We start from the raw sequence: 23,067 nt of genomic DNA on the forward strand, positions 1-23,067 counted from the left end.
GTATACCCAGAACTAGTTGCTAAGCACAAACAAACAATTATCCACACTCACAATCACAGTTCCGAGCAATTTAGAGTCTCCAATTAATGCATGTTTATGGGACTTGGGAGGAAACTGGAGTGACTGGAGAAAACCCATGCAGGCACCGGGAGAACATGCAAACTCCACACAGGTGGTGTCGGGATTTGAACTCAGGTCCTCAGAACTGTGAAGCAGACGTTCCCCCCTACTGCATTTCATTATAAATATTTCAGCAATTAGATAAGACCTTTGTTTGCCTGACTGATTCTAATGTGCTATAAACCAAGGAAAACTGGAAAAACTGATGACAGCGCACCTCGGGTCTGTATGAAAAGCCCAGTGAGGATATTGATTCCAATCCATGGACCAATATGTCATGATGAGCAGCATTTAAATCCCTGTTCATTAGCAAGACTTCACAATCTATGGCTTTTGACATTCGCGGTGCAAATTTATCTTGTCTAAAGAGAACATTACTGGACTAAGCCAATCAATTTTTTATAACTACTTTCAAATCCAATATCAATCCCACAAGAGAAATGTCATAATAATGATGATGTTACTGATATATAGTGTGTGATCTACACCTATTATTATCAGAGTCACACCGACATCCACATAATGGTAGTCCATTATGTGAAAACTTTAGAACCCCTTAAATGGTATTTTAGCACCCAAAAATTATCTGATGATAGTAATAATTATACTGTACAACTGTGCTAATAAATAAATAAATAAATGAATAAATAATAATACAATAATATCTTTTAGTTCAATGGCGAAGTGTACATTTAAAAAAATCACTTTCACTAAAAAAATAAAGGTATCAAGGTCGTTATTCCTTTACAGAAAGAGAGGTATAAACTGACAAACAGAAGTAAAAAATAAACTAAAACTGAACTAATATTTAGCTCTATAAGCACTGATTCCGATAAGTGCTTCACATCTGTGCATAAAATCTACTAATATTTTGGACCTGTTATTTCAGCCCAAGAAGGTTGGGCTGCATTAAATAATTTCTTTGCATACTTTTGGAATGTGCAAGAAAGCCACAGTACCCAGATAATATAACGATTCCAAATCAGTCGGGCACTGATTACAATCACTCACTAATTACAAGCGATGATCCCCCCCAGTAGACAATAATAGTGGGCTAGCCTGAACAGCTTTTACTGCCGATTTGAAAAGGACAATTTCACTTCACACACCCACCATGTTGCACCACCATCCACTTCAACATCTCCAACTCCACCTTTCTCCCATCCATGAATAGGATGTGTGGTTAATCTTCAAACAACAAAAGATCAAGAAAGCGACAATAAGACCTTCTGTCCCCAACTTGCCTCAAGGTCTGCGCAGACCAAATTGCTCCTGTCTTCACAAAGATCTTCAACAGGTCTCTGGAACTGTGTGAAGTACTAACCTGCTTCAAATTCTCCATCATACTGGTCTCACAAAAAGCAGGAGTCTCAGGTCTTAATGACTACAGGCCTGTTACTTTGACAACAGTAGTTGTGGTCATGAAGTTCTTTGAACGCTTTGTACTGGACCACCTCAAGAGCATCACAGGTTCCGACCTGGACCCAGCCACTCACATTTGAAAAATGTACGAGTGTGGTCAGTCATGCTCACAGATGTAGTTAGGGGTGTGGTCCACCAGTCATGCCCGCAGATAAAATTGCGGGTGTGATTAGGGATGGAATCTCAAGACCTTAAAATAACTTACTGGATTAATATAACATAACTGTAAATTAAAAATAAAATAAACAAATACATAACTAAAATAGAAAACAAAAATTTCAAACTCACAAATGTTAATTTCCAATTTCAACTGACATTAGTAAAACATGATATAAAATGGTATTTAAAATTTTTAATCAATAAAAATTCTTGATCTGACAAACTTTATCTGAAGAAAAGATAAATGCACTGGCCTGTCAAGGAATAAACACGAACCGTCTATACCCACAATGTTTTTAAAATGCTGAAAGTTTAGTTCCACATAATCGGGGTTAGTGGCAACAAGCTAGCGATACATTATAACAAACATTCCTGTCGGCAATCGTGATGTATTGTTATAATCTAGCAAAATTTACGGCGGTATCTATTGTCAATCCATTAATGTAAACAAGCAGTAGACAATCTATATCTTCCTAAAGCATGTAGAGGGGAAAAGTTTTCAATTTCAAGATAACGCATACTAGGGGAGAAAATGACCATTTGCATTTAGATATATGGACAGAATAGTCTAACATTAGAATTTAGATCAGGTCAAAGTAAATCACAATCTCATACTTACTGAAACATTACCTGTGTTATAGCCTAGAAATATTTTCAGTGTAACTAAATATCCTTTGACATGCCTCATATCCTTTGACATGCCTCATGATGTTGATGACTTTCAACGTAAATGCGCTCGCCGCACATGAAGACGCTCTGAACATGCGCTTTTGCCATAACTCAGGGCCCTTGCTCGCCTTTTTTCATCATTAGCCATTTTTTTAGCCAAATTAAATTTTTATTAGCCAATTCTCCATAATCATAGCTAAAAAATAGCCAATCACATGCCGCTCAAACTGCGGTCTACTAACATGACTAATACTCTTTCTTGTTCTTCAGGTTACATGCATACAAATAACTTTCAGACGTAAATGTGATATAAGGAATTATATTTTTATTGGTAACTGAATCTAATAAACATTAAGAATGACAGAGATGTGTCATAATAATACAAAAGTTTCTCAATCCTCTTCTATACTGTAGAAAATAACATCACCGTTCAACACTAAGTTTTTGCATGATTCCTGGCATAAAGATTCACCTCTTTTTACTGCTCACCCATTTTGAGAAACTTTTATCAAAATCAAACAATTCTTCTTCAGGTCCTTCAATTTTAACGATTAAAAGTTTATTTACGCTTTCTGTTTTGAGACAGTTCCTTCAGGACGTATTTACAATGTTATGCCTGCTGAGTAGTTGCAGCAAACTTGTGATCAGCTGTCTGCTGATGCTTCATGAAATCATCCAACTTTGGCGCCACTGATGATTTTCAGCGTGTCAGAATATTTTTTCTTTCAGTGTCAATACACCATTGGCAGAAAAAAATTGGAGTCCCTCAATTGATAGGTTTCCAATTATGCCATCTTGTGTGTCAGAGAGGTCAGACAACAGGGGTAATAGGTGAAGTGTGAAGTTATTTTGTATCGTTAATTTATCCGATTGGTCTAAGAACTGTGGTGACGTCATTGGAAACCAAGCCGTTGGAGCCACTTCAATTTAGAAAACCATTCCTGGCCAATCTTTTGCCTCTGCCCTGCACAGGGAGTGGATTTTACGACAGCAGACAATGTTGTGTTGGGCGTCTTTCCTGCGTAATGGGCATCCGTCAAAGTTGGCACCTGACAAAATGCATTGATACCACTGCTATCCTTTATTTTTCAGAAGATAATCCCAAAGTTTTATAAATTTTCCATAGCATCCACAGGTAGCATGAACCGATGGCAAGAAAGCGTGGGTTTTACACGGAACCCGGATGCAGTTGTCTCTGATGTAAACAATTATTCGCTCAAATTCCGGTATAGCTTCTGATGAAACTTTCGTCACTCTAAAGCCAGGAATCTAATACGAATTCTTGTAATATACATAAAAGTCTATAACAGTACAGAATAGCCAATTTCCACATTCTCCAATTTTTTTCGTCATTTTAAAACTTTACTCGCCAGAAACAGTATGTGTTTGCATATGGCAAATTGGCAAGTGAGTAGCGAGGGCCCTGTAACTTCTGAACATGCTCAGTACGTTTAACTTCCATTTCCTGTTTCCTGGTGAATACTGATTGTTTAGGAACAGGCTTGTTTAGTTATAACGTTTGTGAAATAAACACGTAAATTAATGTCAAGACTCCACAAAATAAGCAACATCTTTCAATATATATTTTTTCTACTTGGAACAAATTTTACATCCACTACAATTTGCCTATTGAGCTAACAGGTCTACGGTTCATGCCGTCAACATGGGTCTGCACTTCATCCTTGAACATCTCAACAGCGAGGGGACCTATGTGAGGATCCTGTTCATGGACTTCAGCTCTCCATTTAACACCATTATCCCTGATCTCCTCTCCTCCAAACTTCTCCAGCTCATCGTCTTGCCTGCCATCAATTGAATGTCTATTGTTCTTTTTCTTGTTAGTTCGTTCTTCTTCTCAGAACTCAACATGAAAGTTGTACGAGGGCAGCACCAACTGCCGGAGACAAATTCCTTGGCCATTAAAAGTGATTCTGAGTCTGATAAAATACAACCAAACCTACAGCTACATATTTTTCTGACTACACCACAGATTTTCCAATCAACTAAATTCTATAATTTATGTACATTCTTGCTAGATACACAGTCTGGGTGGGGAACCCCTAAAATGTGTATTTTCATGTTTCAACTATCCTATTTTTTTCTCATTGATTTCAGTGACATTCACAAGTCTCAAGAAAACGCCATGCTCCTTGATTTACAGCCAGCCTCAGAAGTCATAAAATCACTCATGTTTGGCGTTTGCGCACGGATTCCCAGTTTACGAGCTGTAGGTGCGTGAGATACCTGTCCAGGAGAATATGTGCAAAGTGTGCAAGCCCAAGTGCATAACAAAACGATTTATGCATGAACAGAATAATTATAGGCCTTAGTTATAGCACTATCTCTTTTAAGCAGTCATTTTATGACACAATTATGTGGTTCACAATACTTTTAATGCCTTCAGGTATGAGTTCAATTCATTTTGTGAGCATCCTCAGAACTCAAGTCACTATCTCAAATCCCCTTTCCTCTGTAAGAATGAATGGATGTGGATATAATGCATTTCAGCACCCACCCCCCAAAGAAATAACACTCTCTAAAATAATACACCCCTCCCGCCCCCCACCCCCAGCCATGATATAATTAAATAAATTGTTTTGCCACATTTTTTTTCTGTAGTGAATAAGAGTTTCAGCTATTGATCCCATTTGGTTACTGCCTGTACTATCATTTAAAGGGCTGCATCGAAAAGAGGAGTCCATGTTCATTATCCAAGCTGCTTAGCTTCACAAGGGCTGGAGCCAATCCCAGCTATCTTTGGGTTAGGTGGAGTACACTCTGAGCTGGCTGCCAGCCAAGCATAGGACACGTAGACATAGACAATCGTTCACACTTATAATCAAACTTAAAGGCAATTTAGCATCCCTAATTAATGCATATTTTTGGGATGTGGGAGGAAACTGGGTAAAACGAACGCAGGAATGGGGAGAACATGCAATCTCCAAACAGGCGTGCCACCATGCCACATTCATAATCAATCTCTGGAACATCATAAAACAATAATTTGTGGTTTCAAATGTTATTTTCCCCTAGTAGCCAAGTGTTTCAATTTACATTATTATTTTATGCATATAATGGCACAGTGGTGCAGTTGTCCTTGTGTGTTTTTACACACTTGGCCAATAAAGCTAATTCTGATTCTGTAGACCGTTAGCCTTATAGTTTTGAGGACCAGGGTTCAAATCCCAGCCCCATCTGTGTGGAATTTGCATGTTCTCCCCGTGCCAGCGTGGGTTTTCTCCAGGCACTCGTTTCCTCCCACATCCCAAAAACATGCATTGATTGGAGACTCTAAACTGCCTCAAAGTGTGATAGTGAGTCCAACTGGTGTCTGTCTCCATGTGCCCTGTGGCTGGCTGGAAACCAGTTCAGGATTTACCCCGCCTCCTGCCCGATGACAGCTGGTATTGGCTCCAGCCCTCCCGTGACCCTTGTGAGGTTATGTAGCTCAGAAAATGGATGGATGGATTTTATGCACATACTAATGGTAAGTTTCTGTATGGTCTGTCATGGTCCTGCCGGTCCAGCCCTGGCTGTGCGGATGCCCGTCCGGCCACGCTGATTGGGAGAGGCACACCTACGTGTCATGCTGGCTGATTGGTCCCGGTGTATATGGGACCCTCGGGATTATTGGTCCTTCCCCAGATCGTTGCAACTCATGCCCCGTTCCTGCACTCCCGTATCTCTGATCGTGAACCCATGTGTACCGACCTCTGCCTGTTCTCCGACCGACCCCGTAAGCCTGACACCTTTGACACTCCTGCCTTCTTTGATAGATCTCCCGTGTACCGACTCCTGCCTGCCCGCGGACCTACTCTCTATGCCGGACGTCCTGACTACCGCTGCTGCACCTGACTGCCTGGCCGATCCCCGACCGTGGAACAATAAATGTTTTTCCCGAATTACCTCTGGGTCTCCCATGTATTCCTGCATTTGGGTCCTAGTTCCGTTCCGATGGGTCGTGACAGAACGATGCCTTCCGCTTCCGTGTCACACGCTCCGCCAGCGAGCTATGAATATGTCCGACCACGACCCGTCCAGCACCTCATATTCTTTTGGACTCTGATTTTCGGACTATGAGGAGGACCTTGATTTATTGATTTAGTTGCCTGACTATGACTCAGATTATTTCGACTATGAATCTCTTCGCCCGATCGTTAATCCCAGTCAGTTTGTTTCACCTCCCCGCGTTTCCAGCTCCCGAGTGTCTTCGCCCGGTAGGTCCGAGTCCTCCAATCCGTTTGTGGGAACCTGCTTGGCCAGCTACCCAGGCCCTCCACGTCGCGGCCAGAGGAGATGCCCAGGCCGGGCGCTCCTTTGTGCCTCCCGCTGCGTGGCAACCAAGACACCGTCCTCATACCCACTCCTCACTGGCAACGGTTAAACCAGCAGACCTGCAGCTAGTGGCAAAGCTTCCAGCCCAGAGGGAGGAGGGGTTCTGCCGTGAAATACGGGTGGAGATAGAGCGGTAGAGTGGCGAACTGGCGGTACTCACGGCCCAGGTCCGGCAAGGATTAGAGAACCAGCTGAGCTATGCTAACGTCACGATTGCTACAGACTCGCTGCTGACTCAAGTTCACACTGCAGTGGCTACGGATCCGCTACCAAGCAAGGTCCATGTCGCTGTGGCAACGGACTCCCGGACAGTCACGCGCACACTGTAGTAGCAATGGACCTGCTACCAAGCAAGGCTCATGTCGCTGTTGCAACGGATCCGCTCCCGAGACACGCCCACATCGCGGTTTCAATGGACTCGTTGCTGACTTATGCTCACGCAGCAGTGGCAACTGACCCGCTCCCAAGACATATCCACGTTACGGTTTCAGCTGACACTATGCTTGCTCCCGTTCACACTGCAGTAGTAATGAACCTGCTACCGAGCAAGTTTCACGTCGCTGTGGCAACGGATCCACCGCCACGCAATTCCCACGTCGCTGTATCAACTAATTCCCTGCAAGCTCACGTGGCAGTGGAAATAGACCCACCGCTTTGCCATGCTCACGTCGCGGTTTCGACAGATGCACTGCTGACAGATTCTCACGTTACGGCACCCATCGACTCCTTCCCCAGCCGAGCCCATGTCGCGGCTGGCAGCCGATTCACTGCCGCGTCACACCCATGTCGCGGAGGGGACAGGCGTCCGCGCGACCGTTGTAGGAGAAGGATGGAATTGGCGATTGAGGATGAGCCTGCCAGAGTGCCTTCATCTTGCATGTTCCCAACGAACAAGACCCAGAAGCGTCGCGCAGAATGCTTAAGTTCAGAGACTGGAGTGAATTCAGACCAAGACGAGACGAACTATTTTCCCCTGTTAAGAGGGGGAGGACTGTATCATCCCCGTTGCTCCAGGCTGTCACCAATATTGATCCGTTCATGCCCGTTCGTGGACAGGAGGTCCAGGAGGTGGCGAGGGCGCCGCAGCCGCCTCAGGTTTCTGTCCAGCAGACGGGGGCGAGGGCGCCTCAGCCGCCTCGCGTTCCTGTCCAGCAGTCAGCGGCGAGGGTTCCCCAGCCGCCTCATGTACCCATCCAGGAAGCGGCGGTCCGCGGTCACCCCACGCTCCTGCTTCATAGGCAACCGGCCCGCGGCCGTGTCTGGGAACGCCTTCGTCCGGAGCAGTTGCATGCCTTGTTCTGGTTCCTGCTTCGCCGTTGGGTTCCTCCCCAAGGCCGTCCACCTGAATCGCCCTGTGGGGATCCTGGTCCGACCGACCCTGTAAGCCTGACCCCTTTGACACTCCTGCCTTCTTTGATTGATCTCCCGTGTAATGACTCCTGCCTGCCCGCTGACCTGCTCTCTACGCCCGGCATCCTCACTACCGTCGCTGCACCTGACTATCTACCTGATCCCCGACCTTGGAACAATAAACGATTTTCCCGAATTACCTCTGGGTCTCCTTAGTCCTGCATTTGGGTCCTCCCTCCATATCGATGGGTCGTGACATGGTCGATTGTGAGCGTTGAACACCTCTCAGAATGACATCTTAGCTTCAGAGGCTTGATCCATTGTTCTGGTAACAGTGCACAATATTACAGTTTTTCTTCTTTTCGGCTTGTCCCATCTTAGATGAACGCATATTTGTTTGGCACAGTTACGCCGGATGCCCTTCCTGACGCAACCCCTCTGCATTTAGCCGGGGAGAAAATGTAAAAAGATATGACATTACTTTATTATTATCATTATAGTCCTATTATATTACATTTTTACAGCCATTCATTTTCAACATGATCTACAAACAAAACACGTAGTGACAACCTTGAAATTGGGGTCCTCTTCTCCTTCAAAAAGTTATTTTTTAAATAATTTTTCAAACATTATATTTTGATTTATAATTACCTTTCGTGTTATGGTTTCAAAATATTATAATAGATGATATAACAATGGTGAAATTAGTTCAGTTTGCCCAAATAAGGTTGAAATAAAAAATAGATACATCGAAAATATATATTTTTTTAAACCTGCAGTTTATTAGAAATCATCTCTCCTCTTACCACAGTCCTCCTAACATAAGGGTGTGAATTAACTTGCATGCTTGTCATTATTTTTCACCTCAGCACCTTGGAAAGAGGCAATTATTTTTTTTTAGGATACTTCAAAGTCGAATGACTTTGACTAACATCTCAACGATATTTAAATTTCTTGTTCCACTTTTTTACTTGTGCGAAATCAAGATGTATTTCTTTCCTTTTGTCGATATGTATCAGAGAGGACATAGATACATGACAGACTTATTTTATTTTCCCTTTCAAATGTTGAACTTATGTCTGACTTTTGTTCTTTTCTCATTTCCATACATAACAACAGGATGAATCATGGGATGATTGGACATGGGCGAGTTCTCACGCAGGCAATTATAATTTCAGTGTGAATGATGTACTGAAATGTGTATGATTATTGACCTGACAAGATATATTGTGAAAACACTCATTTATCTGTATCTCCTCATTCATGCACTGTCACGACCCATCGAGACGGAGGGAGGACCCAAATGCAGGACTCAGGATACGCAGAGCTAATTCGGGAAAAACGTTTATTGTTCCAAGGTCGGGGATCGGGCAGACAGTCAGGTGCAGCACCGGTAGTCAGGACGTCGGGCGAAGAGAGCAGGTCCGCGAGCAGGCAGGAGTCGGTACACGGGAGATCGATCAAAGAAGGCAGGAGTGTCAAAGGAGTCAGTCTTACAGGGTTGGTGGGAGAACAGGCGGAGGTTTATACACACGGGTTCACGATCAGAGATACAGGAGGGCAGGAACGGGGCATGAGTTGCAACGATCTGGCGAAGGACCAGTCGTCCCCAGGGTCCAATATATACTGGTTGTCATTAGAGTTCATGAGGCGTAGGTGTGTGTCTACTGATTGCCTGGCCACGCCCAGCCCGGACTGGAAGACAGGAGTATGACATGCACTTGCTAAGTGAGGGCAAATTACCTTTGTAGCACACAAACAGATTTTAAATTTGAGTTTTACTCAGTGTCATGGTAAATTTAGTGTGTAGAGTATAAACTACAAGAACTAAAAATCAATATTTAAATTGTGGCCTTCGTGACACTTAAAGTGATCACTATGCTGAGTCCAAAAGGTCAGTGGCATTTTCAGGATGCTAGTAGGATTCGGATGTTGGATTGAAGTTCTACAAATTAAACATCTCCTTTCTGCACCATTGGCCTCACTTCCTCAGAGGGCGCCTTGTTGAACCATAAACAGCGGATCCTTCTGCCACGTTGCTTGTTGTATGTCGAATGTGCCTCAGGCTCACACAGAATCGTGAATTATCCTGCAGTCTCTATATTTAGACAGACTGGACTCGAAATTCAAAATGTGGGACTTCACTCGCGACTTGACTTGCTATTTGTAAAAAAAAAGGGGGGGATTCAAACCATTGATTTTTAATTTGGAGTTAAACATGTATTTGCAAATACAAAAAAATAGTTTGTTTCATTATACATACGGTAGATGGATCATAACCGACTGCCCCCCTTTTTTTTGTTGGTAAGTGAACAGTCCATAAATTATCTTGTGAAACAAACAGAACAGTTCATTTACGATCGATTCAGTCCCTCAAAATAAAATGACCTTGATGAATGAGAATATGAACAGGCACCTATACATAGAAGTAAGACAAACCTGTTCGGCAAATGAGTATCTTGCACCACAAGACGATGCTCTGGGGTCATATTTGGATAAGCATTGTCATGATTGAGACTACAGCAGAATGGCACAAGACTAGAGCTAGAGAGAGAATCACAAGCATCAGCCTTAGAAGAAGGAAGTGATATGAAAAAATGTCAGTGGTTTTCTGGACTATTTTACAAATATAACTAAAATTCAAATCGTAGATATTTCCAAAACCAACTATGATTTAATTACACAGCTTCGCCCAGTGATGTATTGGATTAAGATTACAAACATTTTGTAATTATATTGTGTAATCCATATTTACATGAGATTACTGTTGTCACTCCCCAAATCTGTGCTTCACTCAGTGTTCATGTGCTGAGTTTACAATGGATTAAAAGCGACATTCTTACCAAAACTTTGCAACCAGGCTGTCCGTCAAAGTTCCTTTTCAAATGATGTAAAACGAATAAAAAGCTCTTTGTCTGACCAAATGATTCTGCTTGTTTGCTATTTTTCTAGACCTCAATGTGTAGCAAATGGAAATAGCTCTACTACAATTTTACTGTTTGTGATCCTTTGTGCCACTTTATTGCTCATAACAGGAACAAATTCAGCTAAGGGCATTGAAACAATCTACATAAAGTGTGAAGTAATTGTTTTAAAAGATGCTGTACCTCTCATGATCCTGCCGCTCCAGCACGAGCTGTGCGGGTGCCCGCACAGGTGCGCTGATTGGGAGGTGCACACCTGCGCCTCATGCAGCCTGATTAGGCTGTGGATTTATATGACCGCGATGACAACTGGCCGGTGCCAGTTCGATGATCTTCATGTCCCGTTCGTGTGCTCCGGTATCCCTGAATGAACCTGTGTGTACCGACCTTCGTCCGTTCTCCGACCAACCTTGTAAGCCTGACTCCTTCGTTACTTCTGCCTGCTTTGATTGTTCTCCTGTGTACCGACTCCTGCCTGCCCGCTCACCTGCTCTCTTTGCCCGACGTCCCAACTACCGCTGCTGCACCGGACTGCCTGCTCGATCCCCTACCTCTGCATATAATAAACGTGTCTCCTTGAACTACCTTGCATCTTCCGAGTCCTGCATTTGTGTCCTACTCTCGTTCTGATGGGACGTGACAGTACCTTCATTTCAATGCCATTCTACATTTCTGCAAATGAAAAAAAAAATCTGATTTTCCAACGGTGTGAATGGCCTTGTGTTTTTCTGCCCAACTTCAGAGACGGTTTGCAGAGAGTCAGATCTTTTCTCTGGTTTCTCTCATTGATACTTCTAAATCAGGGTGTTTCTTGAAGGACACTCACCCTATTAGGTTGCTGTCTAATTTTACTCAGACGCTCCATCTCATCCATTTTTCATGGCACATGTTCATCACAAGCAGCCATTTATAGGCTTATTCCTGTAACAAAATTAGATTACATTTGTTTTTCATGCAGTTTTTTCAATGTTCTTGGAGTCAATAAAGGAAGTTTTAGATGTACCTTTAGTTTCTTTCCCGGTCTTAATGATTTATTACACTCTGAGCTGAGCAATGGGACAAGCTTCTAAGATTGTGTGAAATTGTAAACCCTCCCTTCAGCTGTTTGAAAAACTTTAACACAAAGCCAAACCTCAATGCTGAATATAAAATCACATTTACTATTAAAGGGAAAAGAGAAGATGATCCCGGTAATGTTTGATGGTGTATATTATCCGTATTGTTGTGTTTTGAACAAAACCGAAGGAAATCATTTGTACTGATGAAGCAGAGTCCCTGTTGTGATTATAGGCCTGTATTTATCACGAGCACTGATTGAAGTCTACAGTATGCTTCAGTTTAACATTCAACAGCCACTTTTTCAGAGGAAATAAAAGAACATTGGAAATTATGCAATTATAGGATTAATTAAGCATTGATAATTGCTCTGTTTTGCTTTTAGGTTGCAGTCGTCAAAACAGAAGATGAGATTATTATTGCTGTACTGTATAGTCCTTTATAGGCCATCGTTGGTCCCTTTAACACAAAATGGCAGCCACTGCCCTGGGGGATGCCACCTCTGACACCTGTCACAGCTGTTTCGCATTCGGCATTCTCATTAACTAGGCATTTAGGTTTGGAATTTGTTACTGGCATTTGCCAGTTCGTTGCGCATGCTTCACTGCATTCTCGGACTCTCTGCTACTGTCCATAACTTAGAGCAATCCTTAGTCACAGCAATTCTGTGCCCTTTAGTTTGACCACGTCTTGTCACGTTACTTAGTTTGCCTCATAGTCATCGGACCTCATTTCATGTTTTTTTTGTATACCGCCTAGCTTAGCGGTTTTGCGCCTGTGCCTTGTTTTGGACTGCCTTTTAGTATCAAACTATTTCTGGAATAAAGCCACGTTGAATATTATGTCGTTGCCTGGAACTCCTGCATTTGGGTCCGTCCCTGTGTCGCTGGATCATGACAGTATCATTAGAATTATAAGTATCCCTAGATTTAATTAAATACCCAAAAGATTAAATGTCACTAAGATGGCCAAATCTAATAGTAAAGGTATTTTGCATTATTAACCTTTATCAGTGCAAACAACAAAAATATCCAGATGGAATATTTACCATAAGATACAGCCCCAGTCGAAATATTTAGAAAATACATTTACAACAGTGATTGAATAAACATTTGAAAATATGGAAAACAGGATGGCACGGTGGAACAGCTGGAGAGCATTGGCCTCACAGTTCTGAGGACCAGGATTCAATCCTAGCCCATCCTGTGTGGAGTTTGCATGTTCTGCCTGTGCTTGCGTGGGTTTTCTCCGGGCACTCCGGTTTCCTCCCACATCCCAAAATATGCATTTATTGGAGACTGTTATTGCCCATAGGTGTGATTGTGAGTGCGACTGTTGTCTGTCTCTTTGTGCCATGTGCTTGGCTGGCAACCAGTTTAAGGTGTACCCCGCCTCCTGCCCCATGACAGCTGGAATAGACTCCAGCGCTACCCACGACCCTTGTGAGGGTAAGTTTTCCTCTTTTTTTCCTTTCTGCTTGTCCTGTTAGGGGTCGCCCAGCATGTCATGTTTGTCTATCTAAGCCTTTCTCGTGCATCTTCCTCTCTAACACCCACTGTCCTCCTTTTCTTTGGTCTCCCTCTCACTCTCTTGCCTGGCAGTTCCATCCTCACCACCCTTCTAACAATATACTCACTCTCTTGCCTCTGAACATGTCCAAATGATCTAAGTCTGCTCTCTCTAATCTTATCCTTGTGAGGATAAGTTGCTCAGATAAATGGATAGATGGATAACATTCAAAAATAGTATTTCATCTTATGACACGTAGCTACAGTTTCACTGTTTAAAACCCTTTTGGATTTTTTTGGTCAAAGGTTAGCAATTTAGAAAGAAGTGAAACAACAAAATACATTGAAATACAAATTAAATAGGGCAATATATTTTTAAGTGGCTAATTTACATTAAGGGATTCAATTATTTTGTTCACAACTGTTTCCTGTATGGATTTTTGAGCTATTTTTAGACTATACAACTTTATTTTTTTTAATATTTCTGTTTACACTGTTTGACAGAAAAAGAAAAATACGTAATTACGTAAGTATATGATCAGTTATTTGTCCAAATGTCTAGTGAGTTTCTCATTATTTATATGCATTTTTGAAAAGAAAACGGTTTTGGTGGTTGATTTTATTCACGATCATAATTGATTTGATTGATTTGTTTTACTCTTAATTTTGATTAGCTCTCTGTAATGTCACTAGCCAGGCCCATGAGGATGACCTATTTTTTTCCACCTTGCACTGTGCAAGACTCAACAGAGTGACCAGAAAACATGGGATACTATTTTCATGGACAGGGTAAATCTGGCATGCAAGGTGATAGAACAGGGTGGGTTAGTTCCATCGATATATCCATCTTCTGTACTGCTTACAATCACTAGGCGTTGTGGAGCCTATCCCAGCTATCTTTGCTTATCCTGATGAGGGTTGTGGGAGTGCTGCAGTCTATCCCTGCTGTCAACGGGCAGGAGGCAGGGTACATCTTGAACTGGTTGCCAGCCAGTCGCAGGGCACATTGAGACAAAGAGCCGCACTCACAATAACACCTAGGGACAATTCAGATTGTCCAATAAATGTTGCATGTTTTGAGCCACCGTGTCACCTATATGTATTATTTATTTAGTTAGTTATTTTTAACACTTCCATGACAATCTATAACATGTGTCAAATGGAGGCCAGCGCAGGCCACATCACAGTCGACAAGTACATCTGCCACATGGAAATATTTCATAAATATTGTGGGACTGGCTGGTGCCACATGATGGAATAAATCTGGGCAGGGGCTGACAACAACAAACACAACCTCAACCAGTATTCCATGTCTGCAAAAAATAACACATTCAATAGGCATTAATGATAAAAGCCAAATGTTGTCAGTCCAGCAAAGCATGCTTAGAAATGGCTCCTCCTCTGATTCCTCATTCGTCACGGTAGCTACAATATTCCAGTCACTGATGGTCTATTGATACACACGCCTGCCTTTGGTGCAGGAAGCGTGGGATCGATTCCTGCTCAGTGATGTTGTCGATATCTGCCCTGCGACTGACTGGTGACCAGTTCAGGGTGTAGTCTGCCTTTCGCCTGAAGCTAGCCGGGATAGGCTCCAGCTTTCCCGTGACCCTTGTGAGGATAAGTGGCTTGGATAATGGATGGATGCAAGATTCCTTTGAACCCTCCATAGCTTTGGTAGCACATGTTCTGCTTGTTGCTAATTTAAAGAAGCCAAGAACAGCAATGTGCAACATCTTATCTCTTACTGTTGTCTTCTGTACTCACTCGTCAACAAACAACAGTTACCGCACTTTGCTTTCCAGTCTCTTCCCCTTCCTTTCCAGGGGGATTTCGAGGCATTCTGAGGCCAGCCGAGAGACATAGTCTCTCCAGCGTACTCACGGTGGGACGTGCCCTGGACAGCTTTCCAGATGGCCAAGCCACTTATCTGGCTCCTCTCGATGCAGAGGAGCAGCAGCTTGACTCTGATCCTCTGCCCTAATTCTCTTGCCATTATTTCCGGATTCAATGTACAAATACAAACACGTGTCATACAACAAGTGTCTTTGATTGTTTCAGACCCTAAATGTTCCAGGATCAGAGGTTTGGGGGTGCTGAACTCCCGGCCAGACTAGATACAGTAAATTGAATTGTCTTACCCAATATCTATTGAAAGAGAAATATGATACATGCATGATAGTCTGTGAGTAAACAAACAAATCTGAAAAGGGTATCAAGTCTTTAACTTGTCAGTAGCACTTTGGCTTCAATCTCAAAACATCTATCTTATTTAATTCCAATTCAAAAAGAGGACGGAATCAGTATCTCTGATCGCATGAAGTGTTACTGACAAGTAGCTTGAAAAAGAAATCAGCTAATTCCTACCTAAAAACATAAACCACAAGCTATGAATAAATGTGGAAAAAATGAGGAATGCTAATGATAATGTGTTGCTATAGAGCTGTAGAATTTAAGAAATGTCTCAAATAATGAATGAAACTTTATTGAAAGTTTTTACACAATGAATAAGTATCACTAGAAGGGAATGAAATTGCTCAGTGCAGACAAACTATCTTTGAGGTGGGGGGTGGTAATGCCATTTTGATATGAAATTATGTTTTTAGTACTGTGTGGATAAGCACTTTCCTTGCTTGTTTATAAAAGACATGGTGTAAAAATACATTTCTCAAATTTTAGGGAGCCGCATGCTGGAACAACTGGAGAGAGATGGCCTCACATTTCTGAGGACGTGGGTTCTAATTCTGGCCCTACCTGTGTATAGTTTGCATGTTCTTCGGTTTCCTCCCACATCCCGAAATCACGCATTCATTGGAGACTCTAAATTGCCCCTAAGTGTGATTGTGAGTGTGACTCTTGTCTGTTTCCCTGTGCCCTGCGATTGGCAGGCAACCAGTTCAGGGTCTGCTTGTCCTCCTGCCCGTTGATAGGCTGAGGGATAGGGGCCAGCACTCCCCCAAACCTTGTGAGGAAAAGTGGCTCAGAGAATGGATGGATGGATTAATTTTAGGGATGCTAAGGCTTTATTTAGGGGTGAGTGAGGGCCCCCCAAATGGGCTATAAATGCCTACGGTGTATCAGGATGGAACTGTCCAATTGCTGCGTATGCATGAGCATTCACTGATGAACATTACTGAGGGCAATCATTTCCACCCTTTTAATCATGATGCTTAATGACAACACTCTCCCAGTTTAAGAAAAGTAATAGATGATTATGCATCACTGTTGCCAACAATACAACAACATGTAGGAGGATGACTCATCAACTTGAAAAGAAGCTTCAAACCAGATTGCATACTTGATTATAGATTCAAAACAAAAGAGAGCAATGTGGTCTGCATCTACAGTCAATCTATCTTTATACGTTGATGTGCAACAGGTGGACCATTGTCACATTTCAATTCAAAGAGTTAAAAGGAAAAGTTAGAAAAATATAATGACTCAGCAAGCACAATATAATTCACTTTGACCACAATTAAACAACGTTAGACAGGTTCAACATGGCCGGTGCCTGACTGTTTTGTGTTAACATATGCTGCCTCCACAAGTCAAGTGAGTGAACCACTACACTACCAATAACCTTCTTTATTAAACACATATTGGAACCAAAACAATTTTTAATTCAATGTAACACATCGACAAAAATCTCACCAATATAGGTGACAGAAATAGCCGCTTGAAGCTTCACATCATTTTCAAAGGGAGACTTTTAGTTCACATCATCTCTTTAACATTAGACCCTCACCAAAGGATTACGCATTGAATCCCTGGCGTTGAATAACGCAGGAGGGATTAAGAGTTTTCACGCGTCACCAAATTATTTTGATGGATTAGCAGTCTCCACTGTCACGTCAGAGAATTTACCCCTGTTCCAAACAAATTCATGTCAGTATGGGAGTCAAGGTGACATTGGAGTGGGAGTGAGTAAGCCGTTTTCCTCGGCCTCCTCTGACAAACTCTAAACTCAAGTGGACTTTGGAGGGCATTATGACATTTTTGTCAATGACAGTTTGTTCAATGTAACATTTACATTTTTTATGAACTAAAGTACACGCAATTAATTGGATCAAATAGAAGGCCTAAAAGTCATGGCCCGCCACCTGTGGATTTGTCTTAAAAGAAGCTTTTTCCAAGCAGTCCTTTGATACCCGAAAGATGTCAACATATAGGTTAGTAGTACTACACATAAAAATATAAAAAAAAAATCCATTAAAGGAATAATGGAATTGTATTTTTTTTTTAACTAGGATTTGGATCTAGGTAAACTTATTTTTGCTCTCCGAGGCACTATGATATTAAGCAGTTAGTATATAGCCTGCTACTAACCCAGTGATTTTCAAATCGCCCCCTCCCATCCCATTTTAGATTGTCAGCGCTAGCACCAACGTTCTCTTGAAATATTCGTGTCTTAGCAAACACCGAGCCCCTTTGACCACTGTGAGAAACTTTAGATGCGTCATCCATTGAAGTTACATGGCTTATTAAAAGAATCAGATTACGTCATTTACAGTCCCATCAGAACACTTGCACGTGTATTATGAACAATTTTAGTTCTTAATACAGTTTTTAGTGTTTTTGGAAACTTAGAACGGAAATGTCAACGAACTTTTGTTCATTTTGTTCATTTAACTACGTAGAACGTCCTCGTACTGGTGACAACAAATGGAGGAGGCTCCAACCTGCACGACCGTACAATAAATAAATCCTGCTGAATTTGGACCGAATGTGGTGAACACTTGACGTGGGACACCCCTGGTGGCGACTTTAGTGTACTAAAATCATTATCTGTGTAATCTTAGTACCCAAATTGGAGCCGTATTCGTTTGCATTGAAGCTGCGTGATCTAGTCTTGCCTAGCCTAGCTCGTTAGTGATCAAGTCGCCAAGACTACCTTATCTTAGCAGGCTAACAACGAGACGCGTCTGTGATCAATCAGTGCTGTTGAAGAAACATCGAATGTGAGTAACTTCATAACTTGTACAACGAGGGCCGTGAGGACTTAAAGGAAATTTAACAAGTCTTAGTACATTTTAGTACCCAAATTCGAGCCGTATTGTTCACATTGAAGCTGCTCGGCCTAAGTTAGCCTAGCTTAGTGCGTTAACAACATTACCTTCGTTGCGTATACAACGAGGACCAAACATCGAACGTGGACCCAACCCCACCTTCAAATACTAGAGTGAGGGATATTGTTGTTTGAATCCTTCCATCCACATATCCTTTAAATCTCCATATCCTTTATATTTTCACACAGGTAGTATGTGATTTGTGTACCATATGTGCTGACTGTGTTTATGTGATTGCTTTAATTTGACCTGAACTTCAACATAGATTAGGCAGTATGTGATTTGTGTATTTTATGTGCTGACTTTATTTGATCGCTTCTTCTTCTTTTTTTTTTTTTTTATTCTTTTTTGGCTATCTACAGCCCTTTGGGGAACACAATATTGTGCAAGCTGTAGGCCGGTCCCAAGCCAGGATAAATGCAGAGGATTGCGTCAGGAACGGCATCCGGCGTAAAACTGTGCCAAACATACATGAACGTTCATCATACGAATTCCATAACGGATGGTTAGGTCATGGCCTGGGCTTCCTCCGCCTACTCCCGGAACTGTTAATCTACCAGGCGTAGGTAGAAATTCAGATAATGTAGGTCGAAACAAAAAAGAGTAGGAAAGCGGCTTAGTCAGCAGAAGAAGAAAAGGAATGCGCAAACCCTAAAGCTGTGTGAAGGGACTGAATGTTGTCGAATGTTGGGACAATGACAGGAAAAGCTCAGGAGTTACTTGACACAATGATTAGGAGAAAGGTTGATGTATTGTGCATCAAAGAGAGCAAGTGGAAAGGAAGTAAGGCTAGAAGTTTAGGTGCAGGGTTTAAATTATTTTATCATGGAGTAAACGGGATCAGGCGGATCAGCTGGTTAAGGGTTGGCCTCACAGTTTTGGGGACTGGGGTTCGATCCTGGCCCAGCCTGTGTGTAGTTTGGATGTTCTCCTCGTACCTGCGTGGGTTTCCTCCCACATCCCAAAAACATGCAACATTAATTGGACACTCTAAATTGCCCCTACGTGTGATTGTGAGTGTGGCTGTTTGTCTCGATGTGCCCTGCGATTGGCTGGCAACCAGTTCTGGGTATACCCCGCCTCCTGCCCGGTAACAGCTGGGAGAGACTCCAGCACTCCCATTGACCCTCGTGAGGATAAGCGGTGAAGAAAATGGATGGATGGATGGATGGATGGATGGATGGATGGATGGATGGATGGACGGGAAGAGAAATGGAGTTAGGGTTATTTGAAAGTAAGATCTGGCTAAGAATGCCTCGGGTGTGAAAAGAGTATCAGATTAAGTGATGAAGATGAAATTTGAAATTGAGGGAATTATGTCTAATGTGATTAACGGCTATGCGCCAGAAGTAGGATGTGACCTCGAGTTGTGAGAAAAATTCTGGAAGGAACTAGACGAAGTAGTCCTGACCGTCCCAGAAAGAGAGAAAGAGTTGTGATTGGTGCAGATTTCAATGGACATGTTGGCGAAGGAAACAGTGATGATGAAGAAGTGATGGGTAAGTACAGCATTCAGCAAAGGAGCTTTGAGGGGCAGATGGTGGTGGACTTCACAACAAGGATGGAATTGGCAGTGGTGAACACTTATTTCTTGAAGAGACAGGAACATAGAGTGACCTACAAGAGCGGAAGTAGAAGCATGCAGGTGGATTATATTTTGTGCAGACGATGTAATCTAAAGGAGGTTACCGACTGTAGGGTATTGGTGGGGGAAAGTGTAGCTCAACAGCATAGGATGGTGGTGCGTATGATTACTCTGGTAAAGCAAAGCAAAGCAAATTTATTTGTTCAGCGCATTTCATACACAAGGTAACTCAATGTTCTTTACACAATTAAAGGCATTTGAAAACAGAGAACAGAACATTTAAAACGGGATAAAAACAATAAAAATGACAATCGAAATATTTAAAAAAGACAATTAAAACTGCATACAGTGCAAGTAATATGATTAAAAAGTGGATATATTCTAAAAAGCATGAGAAAAAAGAAGAGTTTTCAACCTGTATTTAAAACATTCACACTTGGGGCTGACCTCACCTCTGTTGGCAACTTATTCCATTTGTGTGCAGCATAATAGCTAAATGGTGCTTCACCATGTTTGCTTTGAACTCTGCGCTCCACTATTTGACCTGAATCAGTCGATCTCAGAGGTCTACTGGGTTTGTATTCCGTAAGCATTTCTTTCATGTATTCAGGACCTAAATAATTTAGTGATTAATAGACCAGTAGCAGAACTTTAAAATCTATTCTAATGATGACTGGAAGTGCAAAGACTTTAGGATTGGTGTTACATGCAATGACCTCTTTGTTTTGGTCTGAACACGAGCTGCAACATTCTGAATGAGCTGGCCTCCATCCAGAAGACCATGACAGTAGTCAAGTCTACTTGAGATCAAAGCATGGATGAGCTTTTCCTGGTCTGCTTGACACATACAAGACTTGACTCTAGATATATTTTTCAGATGGTAGAAGGCAGTTTTTGTGATTGATTTGATATGATTGTTGAAAGTCAGGTCGGAATCAATCAGAATACCAAGGTTTCGGACTTGGTCTTTGGTTTTTAAAGATAGAGACTCCAGGTGTTCAATAACAGCAATTCTCTTTTCTTTATTGCCAAATCAATTGTCTCAGTATTGTGATTTTTTTGAAAATTTTGGGTCATCCAGTTATCTGATTTAGACACAGGCACAATGCCTCAATTGAACTGTAGTCATTTGGAGGCACTGCTAAATATAACGGGATGTCATCTGCATAGCTATCATAGTCAAAATAAAAGTTTTTAAGAATTTGACCCAAGGGTAGCATATGCAGGCTGAACAGGAGAGGTCCAAGAACTGACCCTTGAGGGACCCCGCAGGTCATTGCCATTTGCCGAGACCGAGCACTTCCAATGGTCACAAAGTAGCTCTTTTCCCTCTTGGTAGGACCTAAACCATTTAAGGACCGTTCCATTTAGTCCTACCCACGTTTCCAACCTGTCTAGCAGCATATTGTGATCTACCATATCAAAAGCCACGCTGAGATCCAACAAGACCAAAATTGACACCTTTCCTGAGTCAGTATTCAACCTTATATCATTTAGCACTTTGATAAGAACATTGATAAGAACTGCATTATCAATGATAAGCATTGATAAGAACTGTGATGAGTTCGGAAACCTGATTGAAATTTGTCAAATAGTCCATTTAAATTCAAGAAATTGCTGAGTTGATTAAAACTAACTTTCTCAAGAATCTTGGTTTTAAACGGGAGATTTGAGATGGGTCTATAGCTTGCTAACATGCAATCGTCCACTGCTCTGTATTTTTAGAAGAGGCGTAACAGCAGCTACTTTGAGAGTTTTGGGAAACTCACCAGACTGAAGTGAGCAATTGATTATTTGCAGCAAATCAGATAGCACTGACTTCACAATAGTTTTGAAAAAGTCAGATGATATTGAGTCGAGACAGCTCGTTAATGATTTCAACTGCTGAACAGTTTTCTCTTCAGTGTTTTGGTCAACTGTATCAAATTCTGACAAGTCCATAGAGTTTTCTCTGGGTGGCTTCAAATGTCTTTTGATAGCAGGTAGGAAGACTAAGAAAACCAAGGTAGAGCAGAGAATAAGGTGGTGGAAGTGTAGAAAGGAAGAATGCTGTGTGGCCTTTTGGAAAGACGTAAGATAGGCTCTAGATGGACAGGAAGAGCTCACAGACGACTGGAATACTACTGCCAAGGTTTTCAGAGAGGCAGGCAGGAGAGTACTTGGGGTGTCTTCTGGTAGGAAAGAGGAGAAGGAGACTTGGTTTTGGAACCCCAAAATACAGGAAGTCACGGAGAGGACTGAGGAGAGGCGAAAGGAATACATTGAGATGCGTCGTAGGGCAAAGGTAGAGGAGGCAAAGGCTAAAGAGGCATATGACGACATGCACCAGGTTAGATACGAAAGAAGGAGAAAAGGATCTCTACAGGTTGGCCAGACAGAGGGATACAGATGGGAATGATGTGCAGCAAGTAAAGGGGATTCAGGATAGCGATGAATATATATTGACTGGTACCCGTAGTGTACTAAGTAGATGGAAAGAGTACTTTGAGAAGTTAATGACTGAAAAAAATGGGAGAGAAGGTAGAGTAGAAGAGGCAAGCATGAATGACCGTGGCAATGATTAGAAAGGCAATGAACAGAATGAAGAATGGAAAGACAGTTGGTTCCAATGACATACCAGTGGAGGTATGGAAGCAATTTGGAGAGGTGGCTGTGGAGTTTTTGACCAACTTATTCAACAGAATACTAGCGGGATAGAAGATGCCAGAAGACTGCAGGAAAAGTGTGCTAGTCCCCATTTTTAAGAACAAAGGTGATGGTCAGAACTGTGGGAACTACAGAGGAATAAAGTTGAAGAGCCAAACAATGAAGTTATGGGAAAGAGTAGTGGAGGCTAGACTCAGGACAGAAGTATCTGAGAGCAACAGTATGGT

General features: G+C 42.1%; 1 protein-coding gene across 6 annotated transcripts in view; it reads right to left on the bottom strand.

Moving 5' to 3' along the window:
- Window positions 1-23,067, bottom strand: part of lingo2b (leucine rich repeat and Ig domain containing 2b) — an 80,106-nt gene that overhangs the window by 17,414 nt on the left and 39,625 nt on the right. The window contains exons 1-2 of one of the 6 annotated variants that reach the window (XM_061844762.1): window positions 11,163-11,221; window positions 8,256-8,380 (exon numbers count right to left, since the gene is read on the bottom strand). The exons of 1 other annotated variant lie outside the window; for it this stretch is intronic. The gene's annotated coding sequence lies outside the window, so the exon portion shown is untranslated. 4 more of the 6 variants (XM_061844760.1, XM_061844761.1, XM_061844759.1 and 1 more) reach the window with 4 other exon arrangements.

The sequence above is a fragment of the Syngnathoides biaculeatus genome, chromosome 15 (genome assembly GCF_019802595.1).
Source record: "Syngnathoides biaculeatus isolate LvHL_M chromosome 15, ASM1980259v1, whole genome shotgun sequence".
Taxonomy (NCBI): Eukaryota; Metazoa; Chordata; class Actinopteri; order Syngnathiformes; family Syngnathidae; genus Syngnathoides; species Syngnathoides biaculeatus.